The sequence below is a fragment of the Mytilus galloprovincialis genome, chromosome 4 (assembly GCF_965363235.1).
Source record: "Mytilus galloprovincialis chromosome 4, xbMytGall1.hap1.1, whole genome shotgun sequence".
NCBI lineage: Eukaryota > Metazoa > Mollusca > Bivalvia > Mytilida > Mytilidae > Mytilus > Mytilus galloprovincialis.
In genome coordinates this window covers 90,726,656-90,744,346 of record NC_134841.1, presented here as the reverse complement: position 1 = coordinate 90,744,346, position 17,691 = coordinate 90,726,656, and positions in this window count along the sequence as shown.

Below are 17,691 nucleotides of genomic sequence, written 5' to 3'. Positions count from 1 at the left end.
TTTCGAAAACTTTTACAAAAATATTCTCCTCTGAAACTAATAGACCAAATTTAACCAAACTAGGTCACAATCATCATTAGGGTAACTAGTTTAAAAATGTGTCCGATGACCCGGCCAACAACCAAGATGGCCGCCATGGATAAAAGTAGAACATAGGAGTAAAATGTATATTTTGGCTTATATCTCTGAAACCAGAGAGTTAAATTGTTTATCAGGTGAAGATCTTTCTGCTGTTTATAGTCAATTTTTATCAATTTTCATAATTTTTTGTAAATTTTTACAAAATATCTTCCACTGTAATTACTGGGCCAAGTTCATTATAGATAGAGATAATTGTAGCACACAAATGTTCAGTAAAGTAAGATCTACAAACACATAAACATCAAAACATCACCAAGCCAACAATTTTGTCATGCATTTATCTGTGTCCATTGTTTAATATGCACATAGAACAAGGTGAGCGACACAGGCTCTTGAGAGCCTCTAGTTTATAGTTAGTTTGGATGGCAGATGCTCATAACAAACATGGTGTCGTTTAGTCTAAATTACATTAATAAATTTATGAATGCGGATATACTAGAATGTGAGCAGTGTTTTTAAATGTTTTTTTTTATGGATAAATATAAGAACTACACGGAAACAACCAGTTGAGGTATTCTAGGGAAGGGATTATGACTGATGGTGTTTAACTCTACTTTCAACACTATTGTGCTATTTCGTACGGAAGCCCTGGAGTGCCATGCAAAAAAAAAAATTCAACTTGTGCGCACAAGTTACCAACTTGCGCGCACAAGTTACTATATTGCGCACACAAGTTACTATCTTGTGCGCACAAGTTACACAACTTGTGCGCACGAGTTGTACAACTTGTGCGCACAAGTTAAACGTGATCTTATAGACATGCGCTGTTTTGCTAAAGAGACTACTTTATGGAACGCCGTACCTACCGAATACAAACATATGTTTATATACATGATGTGCGCGCAAGATAGTAACTTGTGCGCACAAGATAGTAACTTGTGCGCGCAAGTTGGTAACTTGTGCGCACAAGTTGAAATTTTTTTTTTTGCATGGCACTCCAGGGCTTCCGTAATTTCGTGATAGTCGGTTTAAATTTATAGATGAATTCGGAGGATGGGAAAGGGAAGAGGGCGTTATAATTCATTTTAATATGTCGCAAATTATGTCTATTTTTCAGCTCTTACAAGGTTACCATATATGAAATCTCCTATATCCCAACCTAACAAATGAATAAATTTAAAATGATTTTCCTCTTTATTAACAAAAGTGTAATTTGATTGACTGCTTTTTGTAAAATTTAACCCCCAGTGAAAAATATGTCATGCTTGTTCGGGAAAACAAGACTTTAAAAGTTAGATTTATAATTTAAAAACAAAGAGATGTGATATATTTCTAATTTAAATATGATGGATTCAAACAATAAAAGGAAACTTTCAAAATGGTAAAACCCGATACAGTAAAGTCGTCTATAAAAGGCTTGACATGAAAAGTGGGAAACAATTTACACACGCAATTGGCCAAATTAAACATAAAAAACATTTACAAAATATTAACTGTGGGTCGAGACAGGAACCACCGACAACCACTAAACTACAGGTTCCTGACTTGTGCCAATACATACAGATACAAGATACAAGGGATTTATAAAAAAAAAAAAGAGAGAGGGAGAAAAATAATCAATCTAAGAAACGTCTGGTATACGTTGTATACTTGCATATAGATCCATGATATACAATAAAAGATTTTATTCAAAGTATTGAAGTACTGAACATCGGATGATCGCAAATTCTTGTGGTTGGTCAAAAGCACATGTCATAGAAGACCATATCTCTATACCTGAAATTGAGGTTAATGTACACAGGAGTTGATAGATAGTCTGAAGTGTGGGAATATATATTAAAATCAAAATCTTGCGATAACTAAGGCGTCTTGTGTTAGTATGGCGATATATAAGGTGTCTAGAGCAAATCATTGCGATAACTAAGACGTCTTGTTGTTAGATATAGCGAAATATTGCGATAAATAAGGCGTCTTGTTATTTATAGCAAATAATAACTACGGAAGCGTATATTACCCTCGTTTTAATACTTATAATCCAAGATGGCGATATAACTTTTAGCGAGAAAATGCTTTATTTCTCATTACTGCGATTTATTTTTTTCGACAAAATGCCTAACAAGGCATTAAGCCGATTTGTTTTTTATCGCCTTAAAAATAAATCGTCTTAAATAACGCGACATATTTTCAAAACGAGAAAAAAAATTACGATTAATTTATAAGTCAATAAAAATATCATGCAATAATAATAAATTGCCTTTTTTTTCTTATTACTGCGATTTATTTTTTTCGACAAAATGCCTAACAAGGCATTTAGCCGATTTGTTTTTTATCGCCATAAAAATAAATCGTTTTAAATAACGCGACAAATTATCAAAACGAGAAAACATTTTAAGATTAATTCATAAGTCAATAAAAATATCATGCAATAATAATAAATTGCCTTTTTTTCTTCGATATATTGTTTTATAAAGCAACAAATTGTTTTAAATTAAGGCGAGCAACGGGAAAGTTTTCAGCTAAATCGAGATAAATATGGCACGATTTTAACCTGTTCATTTTCATTTTGATTTTGGAAGGACCAGGTCGCCATCACATTTGGGCATTTTATTTCAAGCAAATGGAGGTAAGATAAGAAACAATTTATTAAATGAAATCTCGCCGCGATATAGCCTTGTTGTGCTCATGTGGCGTTAAACAAACAACAATCAATCAATCAATAAATCTTTAAGTTATTGTTGTAAAAAAACTTCTATAAAAAGGCTTTTACACGTGTCTGCCGTAGTATACACACGTTAGGGGAATTAAGTTTTTGGTGCATAAAAAACCCAACCCTTTTTCCCCAGCTGTGAAAGTATAATGGTCGCTTTAAAAAATAATCAGGTTTGACTATAAATTAACATAGGGTGTCACGAAATTTACGTTGAAGAGAGCCAGTCGAGTTCTAATTTTTTTAATTCACAGTTGCGGCAAAATAAGATCCTTTGATGTTTTAACTCTGAGACACCACAAATTCATTTGAACTATATAGACCCCCTCCCCCCTATATAAAGTTCCAATGACTGTTCTTGTGACTATTGTTACTTTGAAGTTTTCAGTGAGAAAAAAAATCTCGTGCAGTACTAAAAAAATGACGGGGCAGATTAATTATTGTTCGGTTAATATAAAAAAGAAGATGTGGTGTAATTGCCAATGAGACAACTCTTCACAAGAGACCAAATGACACAGAAATTAACAACTATAATAGGTCACCGTACGACCTTTAACAATGATCAAAGCCCATACCGCAATGTTTTTGTATGTGCAATACACAGTACAAAGACGACAAATTTTATCAGTGTTTCGGCTGTTTTCTGTTCTTTAGTCAGGTTGTTGTCTCTTTGACACATTCCCAATTTCCATTCTCAGATTAAGTAAACAAAAATTTCCCTCTATGATATATATAAAAAAGAAGATTTGGTGTAATTGCCAATGAGACAACTCTAAACAAGAGACCAAATGACACAGAAATTAACAACTATAGGTAACCGTACGGCCTTCAACAATGAGCAAAGCCCATACCGCATAGTCAGCTATAAAAGGCCCCGAAATAACAAATGTAAAACAATTCAAACGAGAAAACTAACGGCCAAATTAATGTACAAATAAATGAACGAAAAACAAATACATGTAACACAGCAACAAACGACAACCACTGAATTACAGGCTCCTGACTTGGGACAGGCACATACATACATAATGTGGCGGGGTTAAACATGTTAGCGGGATCCCAACCCTCCCTCTAACCTGGGACAGTGGTGAAACAGTACAACATAAGAACGAAAGAACATGACACAGAAATTACCAATTATAGGTCACCGTACGCGTACGGTACAAAACCAATACCGCATAGTCAGCTATAAAAGGCCCTAAATGACAAATGTAACACAATGAACAAAACATAAATATGTAACACAACAACAAACGACAACCACTGAATTACAGGCTCCTGACTTAGGACAGGCACATACATACATTATGTGGCGGGGTTAAACATGTTAGCGGGATCCCAACCCTCCCCCTAACCTTGGACAGTGGTGTAACAGTACAACATATAGGAACGAACTATAAAAATCAGTTGAAAAAGGCTTAACACATCAGATGGATAGAAATACATCTAACAAAAACAGAGTGGCTCAGCACTTATACATCCCAACAACAAAAAGACTATTAGTACCGATCTGAGAGTACTCGCAGTTACTGACAGCTAGTTCAAAGCCAATAACAACCCTTATTTTCCATATTTTTTTTACTTTAAATACTGACATGACGTAATGTTAACTTCGTATTGAAAATAAGCTGTTTTGGTCCGCCATACCAGGAATATATATATTGACTGTTAAACTGTTCCCATGCCATACAATGTACACATACCGGCACTTGTCTCAGAAAAAAATCTGTATACCTTAAGGATGTACTTAGGTGAGGTTTTTGTGATTTGGTCAAATGTTCGGACTCCTTTTTTTCCTTAGATACAGGGTAAAATATTTTGCCCCATAACACCCACTTTTCATTTCTTAGAAATCTTCAAATAGCTTATATAAGGTCAGAAACAAAATTTAAGCAGAGTCGAGACTGTAGGTTTCTTTTCTTACGATTTGAGACCCAAATAACACCAAATTAATGCTTAAAATATAAGGTAAAAGTCAGAGCAGTGGCGGATCCCGAACTTTTTATAAGATGGGGCCCACTGACTGACCTAAGAGAGGAAGTGGCGGATCCCGAACTTTTTATAAGAGGGGGCCCACTGACTGACCTAAATGGGAAGTGGCGGAATAGGTTAGGGTTCCAGGGGTTGGAACCCCCTTTTGTGTACGATCAATGCATTTGTATTAAGACATTATGTTTGGAACCTCCCCCCCCATTTTACTCTGGGTTGTGAACCCCTTTTAAAAATAACTAGATCCGCCCATGGAGGGACCCACTCCAGTCATGCTTCAGTTTTCAGTGATTCCTAATATAATCAACTAAATTGGCGTACGTATATCTTTTTTATTGCATAGCAATATAATATTTCCCACAGAAAATAACCAAAAGTTAGCGTGCAATAAATTCCAATATTGCACTAGTGCAATAAATCTTCAAAAATGACTTCATCAACGACAGAATCTTAGTTTAAACCAATTTTCACTTTCAAATATTATATTGCTAAAAAATATGAGGGTTATTGCATGATTATTGGGGAATATTGTCCCTTGTACACTCACAAGCTCGTGCAATAATATTAAATTCTACTCCGGACAATTCCCCAATATTCATACAATAACCCTACATAATATAGGATTCGTTTTCTGAGACAAGTGCCTGTGCCGCCATATATACATGTCTGGATCACAGGGGCCGGTAACATACTGTTTGAAAAAAAAATGTTTACACTGATATGTAATAATACGTATTATTATACTTTACTATAGTAACCACTATAATAAAATAACCTTCACAAATAACCCCTCTTTCCCGCGGGTAACTGCGCATAGGCAGAATAACTGTTAGGGAATATGCACGTTGTCAAAATAACCCCATATTTCCCGCGGGCAACTGCGCGTATGCAAAATAACTGTGTGGGAATGAGCGCGTAGGCAAAATAACTCATTTGGTGGCAATTTGCACGACGTCTTTCAAATAACAACTTAACGTTCAGTTCAGTATAATAATACAGTTATGGCCTTTATAAAAGTTAATATCCAAAATTATTAAATCTCGAAAAAGATTATTTTCCCTCGGTCCTACGGACCTCGAGGAAAATAACCCTTTTCTCGATTTAATAATTTTGGATATTAAAACTTTTGATGAAGGCCATAATTGTATATTATTACATATCAGTGTAATTTTTTTTTCAAACAGTATGTTACCGGCCCCTATGATATGGATCATGTGGATGATCGTACCTGGGGACAGTCAATACAGATCGTTTCATTCCCCTTTCACCGAATATTCCTCTGTGAGTTCCATCAAATGCGCTACAGTAGATATGTATAATCAGGTATATTTTAGTTACTATAAAAATAACAAAATAAATAACATATGTATATAAATTGAATATCCGAATATTTTGTTTTGTGAAGGAGGGCGCACAAGAGAATATATATATATATATATATATATATAGTAGTATGATTTCTGTCTTTGGGGGCCACGGGGGGTAACTTCGATTTTATTTGGTAGGAGTGTGCCATTTTTGCCATTAAAAACTGTACCCATTCTTATATAGCATACACTGAAATTGGGAAAAAACGAATGTAAGGAAAAAAATCACAGGAAAAAAGTCACATACAAAAAAATCAGGGATAAAAAGTCAGAGGAAAAAAAGTCACAACTTTATTTTGAGATATTTTGTCTGCTTTTTCTTACAAAACTTATTTTATTTAAATTTCTTTTTGATTTTATTAATAAATAAGATGTTGTTCAACTTTGTATTCTTTTGTAAAGGGAAAAACTATCTTAAACTGAATAATTATAGCTCTTTATCATTTAAGCATTGTGATAAAGATTGAACTGAATTTTCTGCAATATAAACACTTGAAACTGCTTGAGAGAGGGAATTTATTTGCATCCCAAAAAATACAGAATAAGAAAAAAAGAATCACATGTACACAGGTCTGTATCATGGGGGTTGTAGGACCCAGTGTCCATGATACCAGGGTGTCATCTTCGCATAATTAGGAGGCTCAAAGATGGTTGGGGTCGATTTTTTGTATATTATATAAATATTTTTCTGTTTGAAAAGTGGATGGAATTATCCTTCCTATTATGAATATTTAGAGACACATGTCTGTTCCAATATAGAACTTATTTTATTTCAGGTGAGATATCTTGGCATAATTTTAAGGGGGTGAATTTTCACAGAATATTCCAGAACATCAATATTTTTTTTTCTAGAGACATTAAATGGTAAATGATGGTATATAAGTATGCAGGGAAAACAATTGCAGCGGGGGTCAAAGAAGCCGCCGTAACCATGGAAACAGCAAAAATAAAAAAATAAATGCTTAAAACGTAATGAAACTTATAAAAAATGTTGCCTAGCTTATGTAGACTTTAACTTTTTAGTTTTGAATTTTCAAAATGGCCGCTGTTGCTATGGAAACAGCAAAAATGTCAAAAAATTCAAAAATGTCCAAAATTTGATGAAGCTTAAAACAATGTTGCCTGGTATATCTGGACTTGACTTTTGAGTTTTGAATTTCCAAAATGGGTGTCGTTACCATAGAAATGGCTGAAATGTAAAAACAAAATCTTAATTATTCATATAAATAGAACATTACACAGACATTATTTGGCATCATGGATACCACAGAACAATGATATTGGATCCGTTTGGTGACTTTTGTGTTAGCATGATAACACAGGATTACTTGTTAACATTGCAATCAACACGCAAGGTTTGGCTAGCCACAAAACCAGAATCAAGTCACTATTTTTTTTTAAATGTTCTGTACCAAGTCACGAAAATGACAATTGTTATTATATAGTTCGTGTCTGTGTGTGTTACATTATCGTTTAATTTTTGTTGCATTTTAGTGTTTCGTTGTTTTCCTTGATAGCTGATGTGTTTCCCTCGTTTTTAGATTGTAACACGGTTTTGTTTTCGCTCAATCTATTTTATTTGTTTTGAACAGCTGTATACTACTGTTGCCTTTATCTTATAGCTTATTTGTAAATATAACCATGTTTTCAAATATGAAACTTTATTATTTTCATCAATAGCTGACAATAGAAACAAGAAACAGAAAAAAACACCAACGAAAAGCATAGTCTTAATCAGAAACTTGGGGTAAGGTAAGATATATGTTTTATTTTGCACTTTTTTTTTCATTGTTGAAAATATATTGTAGAACTAAAACAGAAGAACAGAAAAAGAAAAAAAAAGAATTTTTTCTAACAAGAATATTAGGCGTATAGATATACTCATTTTTCTGTACACCTTTTTTCTTGGTTTGAAAAGATATCTTAGATCGACGATTTAAAGTTTGAACAGTCTTTCTATTACAGATAAAGATCAGGGCATAGAAAACAATTTGTTTTAACAACAATTACACATCGTTTTTAAACAGTAGAGTATGGAAACTTTATAGTTCGTATGTGTACAGGTCTGTATCATGGGGGCTGTAGGACCCAGTGTCCATGATACCAGGGTGTCATCTTGGCATAATTAGGAGGCTCAAAGATGGTTGGAACAAGAAACAAGAAACAGAAAAAAACACCAACGAAAAGCATAGTCTTAATCAGAAACTTGGGGTAAGGTAAGATATATGTTTTATTTTGCACTGTTTTTTTCATTGTTGAAAATATATTGTAGAACTAAAACAGAAGAACAGAAAAAGAAAAAAAAAAGAATTTTTTCTAACAAGAATATTAGGCGTATAGATATACTCATTTTTCTATACACCTTTTTTCTTGGTTTGAAAAGATATCTTAGATCGACAATTTAAAGTTTGAACAGTCTTTCTATTACAGATAAAGATCAGGGCATAGAAAACAATTTGTTTTAACAACAATTACACATCGTAGATAATAAATGACTGAATGGCTTGTTTTATGTCTAAAAATATATCTTATTATCAAAAGAACAGAATTCAGAAGAAAGAAGATTGATAAAAATACACAGAAGATTACAGTAGAGAAGATATCTTACAATTACAGTAAAGAAGTCGTAATGAATATCCATGAAATATTTGCCACTAGACGTTAAGCTACAATCAATCAATCAGTAATTAGTTAAAACGGATATAATTGTGAAATTATTTTTTTTTAGAATACATTTGTCTATTATTCAACATAACAGAATAAAGAAGTAACATAAAGACAAAAGATTACAGTTAAAAGAAATATAATGTTCAAAAACAATAAAACTTATAAAAAATATATTAACTGGCTGATTTCATTTTTAAAATATATCTCATTCATCAACAGAACGGTTCAAAGAAGGAAGAAGATTTAAAGAACTTGAAGATTAAATTAAAAAAGAATGGCATTTTAAAAACCTTAATGTCCTGTAGATTATACTTATTTTTACGGGTATTTTGTTTTTTAGAATATGTGTTTTCTTAATCAACATAGCAGGTAAAAACGGAAGATTAAAAGAAAGACAGACGATTACAGAAAAAGAAATTTTAACTTAATGAATATTCAAGCACTTAATTGCTTATTGAAAGATGTTTGGTTTTTTAAATATATTGTATTCATCAACAAAACAGAATTAGGAAAAAACATGAAGAAGAAAACGTTTACAGTAAATAGAAATATATGTTTAAAAACAATTAAGCACCGTAGATAAGAAATGATTTGCGAGCTTTTTTTGTTTTCGAAAATATATTTCATTAATCAACAGAACTAAATAAAGAGGAAAGAAGATCTAAAGAATCAGCACTGATAGATCATGTTAAAGAAGAATTTAATTTTGAGAGCTATAATGCTCTGTAAATAGATTTTTTTTCGGTTTTTTTTCTGGATATATTCTTTATTAATCAATACAACATAATGCCATGCTAATTATGCTGTAGTTTATAGTTTAGAATGTAGATGGTTACGGCATAAACATGTTTTTATCACCGAGGTTGTACTTTGTGAATATCTATATTTTCAAATGTGAAATTTCGGTTATAAATATTTTTTCTAAACTTCTCAGAGATATCGAAATAAAATACTTTTATGAACACAAAAATGAAACGTAGATTAAACTATGTTCTACGTAATTTAAAAAAAAAAATATTTCTATATTAACTACCAGATAGCCGACGAAGACGAAGAAAATAGAAGACATAAAATCAACATATAAAATTTTAAATATGGTACAATGTTGTAATATAAGTATTGATTTCATTTTACTTGTTGTGTTTATTCTATAAACAACATTATTTTTAACAACAATTTTAGTTGCAAACACTTTTTTCCACAATAAAAAGATACGTTTAAACTACATTAATAATAACTAAAACAAAGAAGAAACTTATGTTATTGATGTACTTCTTTTTTTTAGGATGAGTGCAGGAACACCGAAATTTTGAGATTTTGGAAATTTTGAGCAAAGATAAAGACGATTTGAATATCTGTATTTTCATATATTTGCTTCTTTATATTTTTCATCAATAGCAAAGAAGACGATAATAGCAAAGAACTAAAGTATAATTTAGTATAAGCCCTAATGGTATTGCTTATTATAAAATATAAATAAGCACCATTGTTAGGACCTATATTGAAATATGTGTTATCATCTAGAACGAAAAAAGAAAGAAGAAAGAAGAAATCAAAAATCCGTTACTTGTTGTTGGCACCAATGAATACTTAATAAAAAAAACCTGTGGTGTTATATCAAACAACATTTCATCATCTACGAACTACCAGAAAAGAAGAAAACATTAAAAGAAGAAGATAACAGTAGATAATTTATCACTGGCACTAAATGGTGGCAAATTATGAAAAAAAATTCCATCCATTTAGTGCCATGCAATAAATTTTTGATCATCAGCTGAATACAATTTCATGTATAGCTAACGAAATAAGAAAACAAGACGACAAATTAACCAAAATGTTAGAGTTAAAAGCATTCATTTTTTTGATTTTTTAAAAAGTTTTTTAACTATACATATACAACTACAAAAGCAAAAAAAAAAAGAAGGACTTCAAATATGATTTTTGTTTTTGGCTTGTTGAACTCATATTTAAACAAATATTTTTAAGTAACGCAAATACAAAAACAAAATCATCTTTTATTTACTATTTACTTCAAGCAACTTTTTACGAGTTAACACTAATTTATTAATGTTTTGTACAGATGAAGATAAGGGAAAAAGTATATTTTGAAAGCAATCATGGCTATTATATAAATAATACTTTTTGGATACTATTTTTGTTTGATAATATGATTTTTTATTTAACAACAACTGAAAAGAAGAAGCCGGAAAATAGTTTAAGATAAGCAAAAGAATACAGGAAAACAGGTAAAAGAGGAACAAAATATCTATTGATGTCTATAAGATAAACTCATTGAAAAATATTTTATTTTAGCTATTGGTTACAAATAGAATTTGTTTTCAATTCTTCAAAAAGACAGTAGTTGTGAAAACGTTATACTTTGGCCAAACCGTTTTAATTCCTTGTTTGACGGACCCGTCCGCACCTATTTTTTACCAAACGTATTTTTTCATTTTTTTATATTCCCGCTTCCCTCATCCGGAAATATAATCATGATCATTTCCCGCATCTTCTTTTTGTAAATATTATAAAAAGATGTCAACATTTGTTCTTAACATTACAGTCTAACCTGTATATATAACTTGTTTTTAAACCAATAAGCACCACACTACTGGCACACTGTGTAAATATCTGTAAGAATATTTGTTTCAGCATAAAACAAATGTATTCTAAATTGGTTTGCTCCGATATTACAGCAGAAGTACCTGTACAGAATAATTCATTAGTTTCTTTCCACCTTACTTATATTTCCTATCAAAAATGTTTGTTGTAAGGCTTAAGTACAAAGAACAACTGCAATTATATTGTTTGCTGGCGAAACAAAACTATCCATAGCCGCTGCATGTTTATGCACCTGTCCTAATTGATTCAGGGGTTTGTCGTTCAGCAGTTATCGTTTGTTGATGTGGTTCATATGTATTTTTTCCGTTTAGCTATACCAAATTAGATCGTTGATTGTGTCCTGTTCGTATAATGAATTGTGTACACTAATAATTTTGGGGTCCCTCATAGCTTGCTGTTTGGTCTGGAGTAGCGGATAACATTTCTAACAGCGGTAAAATATACAATATTCATTAAAAAGTCTATCAACACGTTCTTAATTACATTTGATTAATCTGTAGGCTTGTTATGTAGTTTTGTTCTTAAAGTATTATATTAAACATTGCTCAAAAGCGTGAGGTTTGGCTAGCCTTAAAATCAGAATCGATCCAACATGTTTTCCTAAAATGTCCTGTACCAAGTCACGAAAATGATAGATGTTATTTGTTAGTTGTATCTGTATCTTACATTGACGTTTGTTTATTTGTTGCACTTTACTGTTTCGGTTTTTTCTTCTTTATAGTTGATATGTTTCTCTCGGTTTAAGTTTGAAACACGGACTTTTTTCTCAATCGATTTTTTGGCTTCCGAACAGCAGTTTGCTACTGTTGTCTTTATGTAATAAAATTGAGAATGGAAATGGGGAATGTATCAAAGAGACAACAACCCGACCATAGAAAACACTACAGCAGAAGGTCACCAACAGGTCTTCAATGTAACGAGAAGTTCCCGCAACCGGAGGCGTCCTTCAGCTGGCCCCTAAACAAATATATACTAGTTCAGTGATATTGAACGACATTCTAATTTCTAAATTGTACACAAGGAACTAAAATTAAAAAAAAAAATACAAGACCAGAGGCTCCTGACTTGGGACAGGCGCAAAAATGCGGCGTGGTTAAACATGTTGATGCGATCTCAACCCTGCCCCTTTACTTTAAAAGAAGTCCGAGTCTGATGTCAGAAGATGTAACCAAAGAATAGCTCATTTGTAAATATAATCACGTTTTCATGATTAGATAATGGTGCAAATCGCACTTTTTCGGCTTCACATTTTAAGAATGTCATTATTTGGTTATAATATAGTATTCATCCTTTGATTTTTTGTTTAACGTTGTTTTTTTGTTTTTTTTTCTATCTTAGTATCACGAAATGGATGAACACAGACACAAAACTGTTTTTATTATATCAAATTCTTGTTTTGTTCTGTCAGTACATTTCTAACAACTGATACTAAATACCGAAAAATGGTTTGGATGTATTTGGCACTCCTTTAAATGAAGATCTTAATACTATTTTGGGCGATACATCTTGTTGAGATTATTGGGGAAGGCATTGGGTCCGATGTTGTCAAATGAACATTGAGTGTATATTCCCTAGTTTATATGTTTTTTTAATTGAGGGAATCCATTTCAGTTGACACTTTATAGTGTGTCTTTCTATGTTGTGATGTTACATCATTGTTTCAGGTAAGGATGAAGGTCTGTACCTATAACAACGTTTAAACTTGCTGCATCTGTTTGTTGGCATCCGTCTCAAGTTAGAAGCATGTTGTTCAGTGGTTGTCGTTTGTTGATGTGGTCCATTGATATTTCTCATTTCATGTTTTGTAATTTAGATTAGACTGTTGTTTTTTCCGGTTTAAATGGTTTTACACTAGTCTTTTTGTTGCCCATTTTAGCTTGCTTTCAGTTGTGTTGAAGATCGCACTTTGATCTATAATAGTTTACTGTTACACAATATGAATGAGAGTTCTCTCACTGGCACTCATACCACATTTTCTTATATCTATTTACTACATGTCCCTCCATTTTCTACTGGTATGTTAAAATAAAGGAAAAACAATTTGAGAAAATAGTTTATATAGACAAACACAAAAAACATCAGTAACTCTGAATTTATATAGAAAAAGAAAATACTTTCATATTAGTCAGTTAGAAGTCTATGGAAAAGAAATACGCAAAGAGAGAAACAACAACTAATACAGTAACTGTTATTGGCACAAAAGAAAAGTTAATTATAAAAAATAGAATATATTGAGGTGTTATATATTAAATTACATTTCCCCTCTTCTAATAGCTTCTAGAAAAGAAGAAAACTTAAAAGAAGAAGAATGCAGTAAACAATTTATCAGTGGCACTAAATGGTGGCAAATTAAGAAAAATAAAATTACCCTTTATTTAGTGCCATGCAATAAATCGTTTAACATCAGCTAAACATAATTAAATGATTTTAAGAATTAGCATATGTAGATCATGTGAATAAACAATTAAATTTTAATAGCAATAATGCTCTGTAAACAAATATTTTTTATGTAATTTCATTTGGAATATATTCTTCATTAATCAATATAACATAATCAAGGCCGTAACTAGGCCTATTATTTTAGTGAGGCAAAATAATTGAGCCGAGCGAAGCGATGCGATTTTTTTTGGAGGGTATGAAATGAATGGTGCAAAATCCTGCATTCTAGGCATTTTCAGAGAGTTTGATAATGTTTTGAATTTGGACACTTTTTATATAAAATGTTTCATATTTAAAGACTTTTACTAACACCAAATTTTTAACAACTTTATTTAAATTTATATGTAAGATAATCATCCACATATCAATTTGAGTCTGTCACCAGAACATAGAACAAACATCAATTCAGTAGAGTTTGCCAAATTTGTCTATGGCCGGTTCAGTCCAATTGTTTCAGAATATTTGGTCTGCTGACATCCTTATCGTGATGAACATGGAGCATGGCAAGGCTGCACAATCTCATCCCACTCATGCATGCTCTTTTTCAAGTTTTCAGTCGTTTCTGTGCAGTCTGTGTTTCTAGAGGTAGCACATTATCATCAACACAATGATCAACGTTTTCTTCCGATTCCTTCTCCATCAGCAATTCGGTAGTAACAGTTTTTTTTTTTTGCAAAAGGGAATTAAGCTTTCCTGTAAGCACCATCATAAAGTCGCAGTTACAAAATATTAAACTCGCTTTTATGCTGACAAAGAGATAACAAACTAGGGATAAAATGAGATAAGATACATGTATATGATTCTATCTAGAGTTAGTTTACTAGCATGATATGGGTACAAGAGGACTGGACAGTAGTTTTCGCCACTAGGGATAGAATGAGATAAGATACATGTATATGATTCTATCTAGAGTAAGTATATATGATATGGGTACGGGGGATTGGAATGGAGTGTTCGACATTTACATGTAGGTCCGTAATAACAAATTATATCTGGAAAAATTCGGTGGTATTTTAGTTTCAGAATCAATAAATTTAGGGGTTAGGGGCTTGGGTGTCCGATTTCGAGACCCGAATATAAAGACACGAAATTCTGTAGTCCCGAATAAGTAAAGACAAAATCCTGTTTTAAAGGTCCTACCGTTCCTCAATAATGTCAAATTGGAATATGGGATGTTTTTTTTTTCAATTTTTAATGTTAAAGAAACATGGATAAAGTCTAATCCATGCATGTTTCATATTATTGATATTTTATGTATCTATATAGAGAAAGATTAAAGTTGGTGAAACGTAGAAATGAATACGCAGACAGGACTACCCCCTTGCGATGCCCAGTACTTGATATGTCAGTCTACCGTATCGTTTTTGGATTAGTTCTAATGAAGTTATATTCAATACTCAGACTCTGTTTACATAAAAAATAGTTTACTAGAATAATTCCCTCTTTACCTTCAGTATCGCTTTTCCTTTCTCTGCAAAAGCCTGTTTTAACCAGAGATCCATGATGATTATCGTTACTAGGTAAATACGGTTATCGAGAAACATCATCCGTTGAGATGCTGAGATTTATCCTGCAATTGGGTGTCCTACTATACAGATACAGCCCTACAGATATCGCTATGCTGTATCTGTATACTATACAGATATCGCTTTAAAGCTCCGCCCACTGCCGGACTGAGTATTGTTTGAACCTGTGTGACCTCAGAATGTGTATTCCAGGTGCATTCCAATGACGATGACAATTGTCGATTTCAAAACTTGAATGTGTATTATTGGGTTTACAAAATCAACCATGTCAATTTCAGCATGCATGTTTAGTGAATGTCAAGTCTGAAGCGTAGGACAAGTCGTACACTTCTGTCTCAAATTTGACAATGTTTTGTTATTTGTTTTTACTGTTGAAATTAGTTGTTATGTAAAAATAGATAATTATTCACCTTAAGCGATGTATTATTATTGACCATTCGAGATTCTTTTTTGCGAACCCGTCTTCAGCGTAATGTGTGATTTTGATATTACTACGCGGGCCTCAAGGGATTACAAATCGAAAATAAATGCTAAATATGTTAGTTTTTTGTGTCTTTCAAAACACAAACAATATACAGAATTAATTGCAGGATAAAGACAATAACTGTTTAGTGTCTTTAAATATCAGCTGTATTTGTACGAGGCTATGAAACAAGGTGTATGTAATAATTGTCTATATATCCAGGAAGAATAATTTAAAAGGAATGATGACAAGTTATAGAAATCAAGGTTGAGACAGAACAACACATGACTATTATATTATTTTATGTATAAAAAAATCAGTGTCATAATTTTAGTGAGGCAATTGCCTCACTTGCCTCAATGGTAGTTACGGCCTTGATAATGAAATGCTAATCATACTGTGTTACATATTTTAGAATGTAGATAGCTACGGCATAAACATGTATTTATCATCGATGTTGCAACTTTCGAATTTCATATTTTTAGTTATGAAATTTCGGTTATGAATTTTTTTTTAAAAACTTCCCAGAGATACCGAAATAATATATTTTATGATCACAAATTGAAACGTAGATTAAACTATGTTCTACGTCACATTTTTTTTTTTAATATTTCTATACTTACCACCAGATAGCTGAAGAAGTTTTTTAACTTTTTGATTTTAATAACAGACATGTTACGAAAAGGAATATTCAGGACGCTGAGGTTGACAAATTACATTTTAAATGTGGGGTTGTGTCAAACCACAAAAGAGATTACTTGTGTATACATTGAATATGATTTAAAAACCTCAGTCCTGCATTGATCCTTTTTATCTCTGTTTGTTTTGATCACACATCGTTATCAATATAATGTAATTTCATGCGACTGTCATACAAGTGGGAGGTTAAGCAAGCTATAAAACCAGGTTTAGTTCACACCATTTTCTACATAAGAAAATGCCTGTACCAATTCAGGAATATGACAGGTGGTATCCATTCATTTAATGTGTTTTAGCTTATTATTTTGCTATTTGATTAGGGACTTTCCGATTTGAATTTTACTCTTAATTACACCTTATGTAAGAATCCCTGGGTATTGATTGTTTTTTGGACAATTGAAAAGTCTATGGTTTTGCAGGGGAAAACCCAAAAATTATTTTGAGCAAAAACAAAATAGGAGGTGCTCAATAGCATTACATCATGAAGAATCTGAGAAAGTTTTATCAAATAATATTAAGTGGTTCAGGAGAAGTTGCGGATACAACATTGGTACCCTCATTTTTAGGCAATGGCAAAGTCCATGTTTTTTAAATAGAAATCCCAAAAATTATATTGAACTAAAACGAAATAAGAAAAAGAGTGGCAAAAGATACCAAAGGGACGTTGAATCTCATAATTAATTAAAAAAAAAAAAAACTGACAAAGCCATGGTTAAAAAAGAAGCAGACACAGACAAACAGACAAACAACACTTAACACAACATAGAAAAATAAAGATTGAGACACACGAACCCCACCAAAAACTGGGGGTGATCTCAGGTGCTCCGGAAGGATAAGCAGATCCAATAAGAGGTGCACAATGGTTCAAGTCTACGAAGTCTCATTCATGTTTTTTTTAACCATTTCATTGTCTTCTCTTCTCTTGGTATACAGTTTCAGCGTCATTTGATATTGAAGATTACGTCAACATTAATATATTACCTTTACAATAGCTTCACTGAGGAGTTACATTTCAGCGGAGGAAATGTATTTATATGTATCTTTGTGAATCTTTGGGATCACGACAGATCAACCAATCAGCTGAATTTCAAGTATTGGAATTGTGTATTTTTAACGCTGTTTTTGCATACT